This window comes from Oenanthe melanoleuca, chromosome 3 (genome assembly GCF_029582105.1).
Source record: "Oenanthe melanoleuca isolate GR-GAL-2019-014 chromosome 3, OMel1.0, whole genome shotgun sequence".
Classification (NCBI taxonomy): domain Eukaryota; kingdom Metazoa; phylum Chordata; class Aves; order Passeriformes; family Muscicapidae; genus Oenanthe; species Oenanthe melanoleuca.
The window spans coordinates 32017407-32027787 of record NC_079336.1 but is presented as its reverse complement, the minus strand read 5'-3'; the positions used below and the strand labels follow the sequence as shown (position 1 = coordinate 32027787).

General features: G+C 42.2%; 1 protein-coding gene across 3 annotated transcripts in view; it reads left to right on the top strand.

Annotated features, from left to right (window-relative positions):
- The first annotated feature begins 6367 nt into the window (after nucleotides 1-6367).
- IBTK (inhibitor of Bruton tyrosine kinase) overlaps nucleotides 6368-10381 on the top strand; it is a 54464-nt gene continuing 50450 nt past the window's right edge. For all 3 annotated transcript variants that reach the window (XM_056487570.1, XM_056487571.1, XM_056487569.1), the window contains exon 1: nucleotides 6368-6568. The gene's annotated coding sequence lies outside the window, so the exon portion shown is untranslated. The remainder of the gene's footprint in view (nucleotides 6569-10381) is intronic.

Genomic DNA, 10381 nt, shown 5'->3' with positions numbered 1-10381 from the left:
CTTGTTCATCCTCTGTGAAACTAGAACAAATAATAGAATTATATTTCCATTTATGCTCATTACACAGCAGTTCATAGAAATGCTGCTGTTTAACTTCTGCTATTCGAATCCTCAGCAGAAACTCAAACACTGATATCAAAGTTGCTAGACTTGCTAGACTGAATGTTGAAAATTATTAACCAAAAAATTCCTTGAAGGTGTTAATGGGGAAAAAAAAATCTATACATTTTCTGATATATTCTGTGTGAAATACAATGTATATATGTATGATTATTTACATGATAAATGATAGCTTGGTAAGTTGGAGCTATCTGTGAGAAGAAAAATGAATGTTTTCAGTTTTTGAGTTCTTTTTCCCCTGCAATTTGGTATATGTTGGACCTCTTGGAATGAGTCCAGAGGAGGGCCATGAACACAATCAGAGGTCTGAGGCACCTCTTCTGGAACACAAGCAGAGAGAGTTTGGGCTGCTCATCCTGAAGAAGAGAAAGCTCCAAGAAGACTTATAGCAGCCTTGCAGCACCTAAGAGGCCTAAGAGAAAGATGGAAAGTGATTATCAGTGAGTGATAGGACAAAGTCTAATGGTTTCAAACTAAAAGAGTGTAGGTTTAGATTAGGTATTAGAAAGAAATGTTTCACAGTGAGGACGGTGAGGCACTGGAACAAGTCACTCTGAAAAGCTGTGAATGCCCCATCTCTGGAAGTGTTTGGTCAAGGCCAGGCTAGATAAGGGTTGACCTGGTCTAGTGGAAGGTGTCCCTGTATATGACAGGGGGCTGCAGTGAGATTATGGTTAAGGTCTCTTCCAACCCAAACTCTTCAATAATTCTATATGTTTTAAAAATTGTGGAAAAAGGAGGTTCTAATTAATTGTATAATTTTACTTCTATCTTCATTTGCACTTTCATCACACACTAAAACAAAACTGAATCTCAAATTTTAGATATTGAAATATTTAATGTTTCTTATACAGCCTTTCATTCATAGGTTTCAACCTACTTTAGAAAGCCCTATTTGCATCCCAACTTCTATATCCCTCCAGTTCCTAAAGAGAGCCTGCAAGAAGGAAGGAGAGATCATTTACAAGGGCATGTAGTGACAGGGCCAGGGGGAATGCCTTCAACCTGAGAGTAGACTAGACAATAGGAAGAAATAACTTATGGGAGTGTAAAGAGGCCCTGGAACAGGTTCCCCAGAGAAGCTGTGGATGTCCCATCCCTGGAAGTGCTCAAGGCCAGGTTGGATGGGGCTCTGAGCAATCTGGTCTAGTGGAAGGTGTCCCTGCCCATGAGATTGGAACAAGATGACCTTTATGGTTTCTTCCAACCCAGTCCACTCCCAATTCTGTTTTGCTGAGGAGTCAGTGATCACAAACAGCTTCATACAAGGGACAATTTGAAACAGAAAAGTTAAGTTCCTGTTTTCAGCAGTCCCAGTAGAGACGCTTATTTAGATTGGAGACAGACCATGGTGGGAGAGAAGAAGAATGAATATTCTTCCCACTGCCTGATGCAATACTTAGCAAGCCACTGGTACAGCTGAAACTAGGTCAAGAAAAATTCCTTGAGCTCCGAGCCTGCACTCCACAAGCTCAACTTGCAAAGAAACCTGAGGTGCCAGTTTTTGTTGCAGAATTGCCTGCTAACTGAACAACACTGCGGTGTCATCTGGGTGTCACAAGATTTTTCGACTGTAGATGGCACTGTAAGGTAAGTGTAAAGGTGTGTCTCCAGCAGCTGTGGAGATTTTATTCTCTTGAGGTTTTTTATGTATCACTCTCATATCAAGAGAGCATTTTATGACTAAAAACCTAAAAAGAAGTAAGGTAAGGCCAGAGGAGACCTGTCTGGAGGTGATGGAAGGGAATGCCAGGCTATCTTTGCCAACACACTAATGCACTGCTACTGGGAGCCATCACCTTCCCCAACAGTGGTGAGTTGCTACAGGGATGGACATGAGTGGTGCTTCCAGCTGCTCCTGGCATCCCTGGGCATGCAGATGGAGCAAGACAATTCCAGTCTCCCTCTGCACCCAGACTGGGCACAGCAGGATCCTACTGCCAGCACGGCCACTATACCTGGGGCTCAGTGCCAGAGTGGGTGTCAGGGATAGCACCAGCATGGCTGCATCTGGGATTGAAATGGACAGAAAATCAGCTGTACCATAAACTGGATGTTCACCTAGTCTTTACAAATTTATTTTTTTTTAAAATCTTTTTCCTCTGTCATTGGAATAAGGCAAGAAAGGGAGTTTCTCTCTATTCCCACAGGTTCATGAGATAGAAACAGATCCTCTTTATCTCTTAATGCCATGGTCTTTCCTCTCCCCTCTCTGTGAGATTGCCAAAGACCAGCAGTGTTATTTGCCATGGCTGTAGACTCTGAGATTTGCACTGGAAAGTCTGTATGAAAGTCCTTGATTCTCTTGTCTTTTCATCCATCTCTCCTCTCCACAGAAGGTTGATGCTCTGAAATAATCTCCAGCCTTGCTCCTATTCAGGAAGATAAGGATGATGCAGGAAAGACTGGCCACAAGTTGATATTTTTGCTGCACTTTTCCCCCAGAATTAAAAAAAAAAAAAAATAAGCCAAACAACCATTTTGTTTAAAATCATGCTCTTCTGCAAAATATTTCACATCACAACAGATAATCCTACATTAACTTTACATGTACTGCAATCTCTGATTTTATTGAAGATTCTATTCTAGTAACTGTCCCTTTACCAGGTCCCACAAAAGTTCTTTTAGCACTTGTGGGATGCCAATATAATTTTTGTTTCATGTATGTTAGGCCCTTATCACAGGATTTTACAAAACGTTTTTTAAAAATATAAGAATTCTGAATAAATGTGGGACAATGCATTGTTACCACACACACCTCTTATCACTGATTAAAAAACTATCCTTTACAATAACAGAAAATCTACCTTGGGCATCAGAGAGGCTCCCAAGGTCTAATTAGTTGGAAATCTTGCAAGCCAAAGAGGAGTATATTGGAGTTTCAGACATGGCACAGCTACATGGAAGTGTTCCCAGTCATGCAAGATGAAGAACCTGCTTTGCTGGAGCCACAGTTTGCTGAGAGAAAGCTCCTGGGTGCTCACCACATCTTTATTTCCTTCTTCACAGGGGAACTCTCAAGTAGATTGATCAGTTTGGGAAGCCCATATCCATCGCCATTGTCATTTCCATGCTGATCCTTGGACTTCTCCACACTTTTCTTAGAATGTTATACATTAGGAATGTAATGATCCTGTCTGCTTGAGTAAGAGGATAAGCTTTGTTAAAGCAAGATACACGTAGTTTTAATAAATTTGGAGACACTTTTTTTGAAAGCTTTCCCTTTTAAGAGGTGTTACATTGAATTTTGCTTTATTAGTTCTGTAATACAAATTGTCTAGCATTTTATAATCTTTTTTTTTCTTTAAGTTCATTAAAGAGAAGGATCATGAGAAACTTATTTAGTACCAGGAGTTAAGCCTGGAGCTGATTAATTTTTTCTTCAGCCAAGTATTACTGCTGCCAATAACAGTTATTACTCAAGGCTCCAGAGGATACTGGTAATAATCAGACCAGCTAAGGCACATAAATAGATATGTGAAGGTGAAAATCTGTCACTTGACATTTAGTATAGCTGAAAAGGAAAAAAGTTAATTATTTTCATTTTTGATATATAGACTGAACTTTTTGATTACTGACTTAAAAAATAATCACCTTTTTTTTATACCCCAACATTCAGGATCAATTTCAGATAGAATAAAACACCAAGTTCTTTTTTTTCTTTCCTGTCACTTACACCTTCTCTTCTAATTCCTCCAGTAGCTTAAGTCTGGTGCTGACTACACTGGATGGGTGGATGGATGGATGGATGGATGGATGGATGGATGGATGGATGGATGGATAAGACTAACAGGTCACCAGAAAGCTGCCTAATGGGGTAATGTCCTCCCTATAGTCTAGATTTATCTCCCCTAACCTTAAATAAGCATACATATTTAGAGCACAGTCAATCTGTAATTCTTTAACAGTCAATGAACCAAGAAGCATATTAAGACAAAAATACACTCTGTAGGCTAGTTAAGTTGCTCAAAATCGATGTTCCTCCTCAAATTCTGAAGCTGGCTAAGTATAGTGGTTTTCCTTTTTAAGTGTAGCTCTTGTTTTCTTTTTAATGGATTAAAGTCTAGAGCTTCTATAAAAAGTAACAACAGCAGTTAGAGACAGATTTTTTCCTATGTTTATTTCTGATAATTCAGATCTTTTCACCACAGACTGAAAAAAGCCAGATGAACAGCTCTTTATTGGCAGACACATGCTACGTGTGTCAGGAACTTTCAAATCTGGCTGTTGGACTACCCAATTAAAAGTACTCTTCAGTGACTTGTTGCTGGCTTTTCATCTCCACATCCTGTAATTTTTTCCAAAAGACTTAAAATAGTATATTTTTATGCGACAGTCTTGTAATTTTCCACAGTAGAAAACCCCAAACCAAAACAAGTAATTTAAACAGAGGCTCAAGTTACCCTGTTTGAGCTACTTTTGTTTTACAATATTACTTTAGCACCTCAACTTTAGCTCTGTAAATCAAGCTGTGGCATCCTGCTTCTGTGAATGGTATTCATTAGTTTGCTGCTGCTTTTGCAGAGGCAGTACAAGATAGCAGGAATTTTTATTACTGACTTGTAAGTGGGGTCAATTAGAAAAACCTAAACAATAAACAGCAGGCAAAGAAGTTAATATCTTATTTTTCCATAAATATATTAAAAGTCCTGCAAAGAGGATAAAACTCTTACATGGAAAACCATTGCTAAAAGCCTTTGGTTATTCTGTTAAGGTTTTGTCTGACATGGACTCTATCAGGTCCTATTGATGACTGTTATTTTCTCACTTTTCTGTGTCCCTTGCTGCAGTTTTCTATTCTTTCTCTAGTATTTATTATGAAAGACCTGAGGGGCAGTCCAGCTTCCAGAAATCATCTTTTTCATATAGAATCTTTGACATTATTCTACTTTAAGCTTCTTCATCTTTCCACCGTGCTCTTTGCTGCTCCTAAGTCTGTCCAGGCTATTCACTTGAATTTATTATTATGCAACAAAGCATTGCTTACAACTGACTTCAGCTGTATTTGGACCTCTTTATCTCCCCAGATGGTCATTTCTGTTCTCAGGCCAGCTGGCAGCAGACTTGGAGCAAGGCCACCTCCGACCTTTATTTATGACTGAAGCACTAAGAAACTACCACCGGGAAAATAATGCAAAAATACATTTCATTGCAGGTTTAGTTAGAATGGTGAATGGCTGCTGGCAAACTAAACATTTATACAGAGAAGATCAGAGAGAAGATTGTATAGTTCACATTAACTGATAAAAATGCGTGAGAGTCACCTATATACAGTTCATCCTGCATCTTTCCCTAATTGAACTGCTGCTCAAGAACATGCATAACTTTTCCTTCAGCTGTTTGTGGTTTTAAAGATAGCTAGGTTGTTTCAAGGTCACAATGCTCACATCACATGGGATAATACTGTGGCTTTAAAAAACACATAGGAACTCTGGCCATTACATTAATAACAATATATCATTATGTAGTTCTTGGAAATTTTTTTTTTTTTTTTTTTTAAGGTGATGTGTGTTTGTTTTACCCTGTATTTTACTCTGGGTACTGCTTGTCTTGGGTTCAGCTTCCTGCCCTTAAACAGTACACCCTAATCCTGCTCCAGATTAATTTACAATCTGTGCCACCTATTGCATCACCAAAAGCAGCGAGCCCTCACGGAGCCAGCCGCAGGCGTGCAAATCCCTGCGCACACACCAGGTTTGCTTCCGAGGCTGCCCCGAGACGGCGTCAAAGCCTCACAAAAATTCAAGCTGTGTCTGATCCATTAGACCACTTGCTCTGTCAGAGAGCGAAACTGCTGCGGTTTAACAAGTCTGATAGGCACAGCCTTATCCATACTTTCTCTCCATGACTTTGAGGGGACCGACACGCTGGGAATTTCACTACTTGCTTCTGAGCCCTCCAGGAGGGAGGCCAGACCTTATCACAAACCCACCCCCTCCTTCGCAGCAGGACACGGTGCTTGTCCCGCCACGACTGCCAGGAGGAGGCCCCTCAGCTCTCCCGCTCTCCTGACAGCTCCTGCCCCTTCCCCTGCCCGCCCCAAGGAGCGACGCCCCAGCCCGCACCCGGCGGCCATCTTGCTTTAACCCCTGTGGCGCCACGGCCCCGCGCCGGGCCCCGCCCCTCGCCCCTGACCCCGCCTGTCAGTCAATCCGGGCCCGGCCGGAGGGGCGGGGCCCAGGCTGCAGCCGCAGCCAATCGGCGCGAGAGGTGCGGCGGCGCCGCAGCCAATCGGCGTTTCGCTTCTTCGTGGGTGCGGCGGCCGCTGTCGGTGCGCCCCGCTGAGAGCCGCGGGCCCCGCCTGTCGCCGTCGCTGTCGCCGGCGGAGCTGTCGCGGTAGCAGCTGCAGCCGTAGCCTGGCCCTGCCCCGGAGTCACTGAGGATGAACCCCCGCGCTGCCCAGCGCGCGTCCCGCCCTGCCCGCCCGAGTCCATTCATCTAGCGACTGGTGAGGGGCGGGCCGGTGCGGCCGGCGGGGGAGCCGCTCGGAAGACGGGTCCTGTCGGAGGGGTCGGGACGGCGGCGGTGGGCGGCTGAAGGAATGGGGAGAGCTCCGGGCAAGGCAGCCAGGGAGGGTGAAAGGGCAGCCGGCCACGTAGGATGGGAGGGGACCGGCTTCGTGGTTTGGCCGGCTGTGTCGCTAAGTCTCTTGTGTCGCTCGTAGCTCCTCGGCTACGTGGACGCGTGTAGTGCGAGTTAGAATGGCCCCTTGCCCCTCTGCCTGCCCCTGGCCTCTCTCTGGCTCCCCGAAGCACTTCAGACCTTCCCCTGCCTGACACTGGCAGAAGCCTTTTGCTGTGTTTTCATAGCTGTGGATTCAAAGAAAGCTTGTCGTGTTTCTCGTCTTCTTGGTGACACTTGTCTGTTTTTGGTAGCAGCTCACAGTGCTGCTGGATTGGACCAGCACCGTAAGCACTGGAGAGCCGAGGTCTCGAGTTATCTTAAAAGGATACTTACTTCCCTGCAGTCTTCCTAGGCGAAATACAACTCATGTTTTGGTTACGTGGTCAGTGTAGCTGTCTGTCTTCGTGGAAGCTGGTCACAGTTTGTGGCTTACAAAAAGCAGTAATCGCCCACCGACATCTGGTGTGGGTAGTCTAAAATAAAACTATACAAGAAGTTCACCGTTAATTAAAAAACGTCACTTTTTCCCAAGATGGAAGAGTCCTTGGTGGATTTATCGGATATATTTTGAAGTATGGTTAAATTCTAGTGCACACTTGTGGTTTGTTATGTTTAGCTTCCCTTTAGCATTATCTGTTTCAGTAAAGCCTATACCAAGATCTTGATGGAAGTGACTGTAGCTGCACTCAATGAACTTTTGTCTATACCACTTTGTTTTAATTTTTTAAACAATATGAAGTTATTAAACATAAGCAGTCCTGAGTATTTCTAGATAAGCCCAGCCCAGTATTTCAGTTTACTGTTTATGTACAATGATTCCCAACTAATAGATGTGCTCTGACGTTTGTAGCTGAATTTAGCTACCAATGGTACTTTGGTCTTTTTTTGACAGATGTGTCAGCCTTTAATTGGCAGTGCTGCTTAGCTCAGCTAGGAACAGCTGAATTAGGATTGTTGGATTGCTGAATGTCTCATTCTGATAAGGATTATGCTGTTGTTGCTGTGAAGGAGAAAGTTACAGAAAATCTGGAGAGAGCCTCTAAAGGTCACTTTTGGTGGGGTATACTTGTGCCCAGTGGTGCCACGGAGGCCCCATCCCAGTAAATGAAGCACCTTGGACCTAATGGGCATGGTGGAATGTGGTGTCTTTCAAAGCAAGTTGGTTTTCCTTCATAGCTTTACTTCTGGACTGGTCCCATTTATTTATAACCTGAGCGGTTTACTTGTTGTCTAGCCTGCTTTGAGAGCCTTGTGTGCATTCAGTCTGTCATTTGAAAATCATTCCTGGCATATAATCTGAGTCTTTTATGACATTTGAACGAATGACTGCTTTGTCCACTGTCAGGAGTAAAAGGGACTGGAGTTTTGATGCTTCTTCTTTGTGTAACTGATGCCTTATTCAAAGGCTCTGGGTGCTCTGCTGAAGCTGCAGCTGAAGGAGAAAAGAAATCCGATTTGCTTGTACTCACAAGTTGTTCCATAAACATTCTGAATCCTAGTGGCTCTTTCCAAAATTTTTCTTTACTTACTTGCTTCTCTTAAAACTTGCTATCTGAACTGGGAGCAGGATTCTATCTGATATTTTGTGCATTGAGGAGAGCAGAACCCTTTTTTTTTTGTGTCTCAATTCTCCTGCTATATAGTCAAGAAGAAGCTGCTTTTGTAAAGGTCTCTCCCTTGGAATTTCAGGCTGCTATACCACTAAGCTACTGCATAGCTTAGATTTACCTGTTTTTCCTTGTACATTCAATCACTTTTGTCCCCATAAAATACATTTTATGTTTTTGTCCATTCTTCAACAAATGCACAAGGAATTTCTGAACAGGTTAAACTATCTGTGAATATGTAATCTGAGCAGGAATTAATAGTCTAACTAATCTTTAAGGCTAGGACAATGTACTGCCTCTACCTGAAAGGTGTACTTGCTTTGTTTATATAGGAATTAATCTGTGTTTCCTTGAGAACATCTTGCTTTATGCCAGTGCTAAGCCTAATATATTACTACCTAGACTCAATTTTCTAGTCACTTTTGTCAGATTCTAAACTGTTACTTTAATATGTATTAGTGAAAGTTGCCTTTAGGTAAGAATACTGTCAACAAAAAGTCCTGGAAAAGTGGTAACATGACAGCAAATTCCCATGGCTTAATTTCTATAAGTCTTTTTTTATTAGCTTACTAATCAAGTAGTCTGTGTAATGAAGTTTGCTTTGAGTAAAAATATTTTCAGGATTTCTGTGCTGTTATGGTTACAGGTCTTTTGTGATGTTATGAAACAAATGTGAATGGACCAACGTGGAGAAATGTCAGCATGCTTGTTTAAAAAACAACCCCCTTCCATTCCACACTGGAAATATTTAAGATATTGCAATACCCTTATAAGGATGGACTTAACCTTCCTGAAATGTGTGGTGTTGCCAGTCATCTCTCACTTCACTTAGCAACTTATTATCAAAAGGAAAGGAAAATTAGTTTAGTACCTTCAGAAAAACCATATTATTTATTTTTTTTAAGGAAGGGTGTTAGGATTGACAAGGAGAGCTCTAGGCTTTTATATGAAAAATAGAAACCATTACTTAGTTCTGTTTTAGGAGACCCATATTAGAGGAGCTAGGTAGTTTTTCACCATGTGGATTTTAGATGTGACTGGTATTTAGTAAAATTAGTAACACTGAAAAAATAAATTAATAAATCCTGACAGAAAAGCAGTGAATGGAATGAAGTTATGCCAATTTTAAGGTCTTGAGAAATATGTTTTCAGAAAAGCAGCCCAAGGATGGATTTCAAGGCCATGTGACTAATTTGACAATTGAGTTACTTTAATGCAATGCACATTGAAGGTGCAAACCCAGCAATCTGTCTTTGAGTGGTGCTGAATTCAGAGTAGCTGAATCTCTTCTGTATTCTCTTTCACTTCCATGTAAGACCATTGTCTGTATTCAATGAAAAGCACAACAGCAGCTACCAGCCACTGTCTTGGTACCAGTATCCACATCCATTTTAGCCAGGTTTTGGTAGCTCTAATACCTGAGTGTAGGTGTTCATCAGGAAGAATCAGAAGGACCACGGATGGGAGTTCTGGTATCAAATCAGACTGGATGCCAAAAACATATATTGACACTGCCTTACCAAAATGAGGTGTGGGTTGGTTCTTATTTCCTGGTGCCTCTGAGCCAAGTGCACACAACCTCTGTGGAAATGCTTTCTGGAAAAAGAGAAAATTGGGAATGCGTTGATAGCAAATATGATACAGAGAGAAGTTTCTGGAACTTCACAGTGGGAGGCTTGTGCCAACTCTGTTTGCTGTTCCCAAATGTTGAGATTTTTTGTCTGCTGATTGTAGGAGATGAAATCTATCAGCATCATCCTTAGTCACAAAGGTATTTGTAGAATCTTTGTTCACTTCATACTCAGGAGAGGTGTGACAGCTTTGATTTTTGTAGTGACTCCTTGGGAGAAACAGATTTTTTAAAACAACTGCAGTAGGTAGAGAGCTGCTTTTTCAGCTGTAGGAGTTCTGCCTCCATAGGGTCAGATGACACATCTGACACACTCCTTCTTGGAGGGTGTCTGACAGCTCTAGTGCAGTGGTGCTTGGCGTTCTCTGAGGGGGAGAGCTGAGTGAGACAGCTCTAGCTA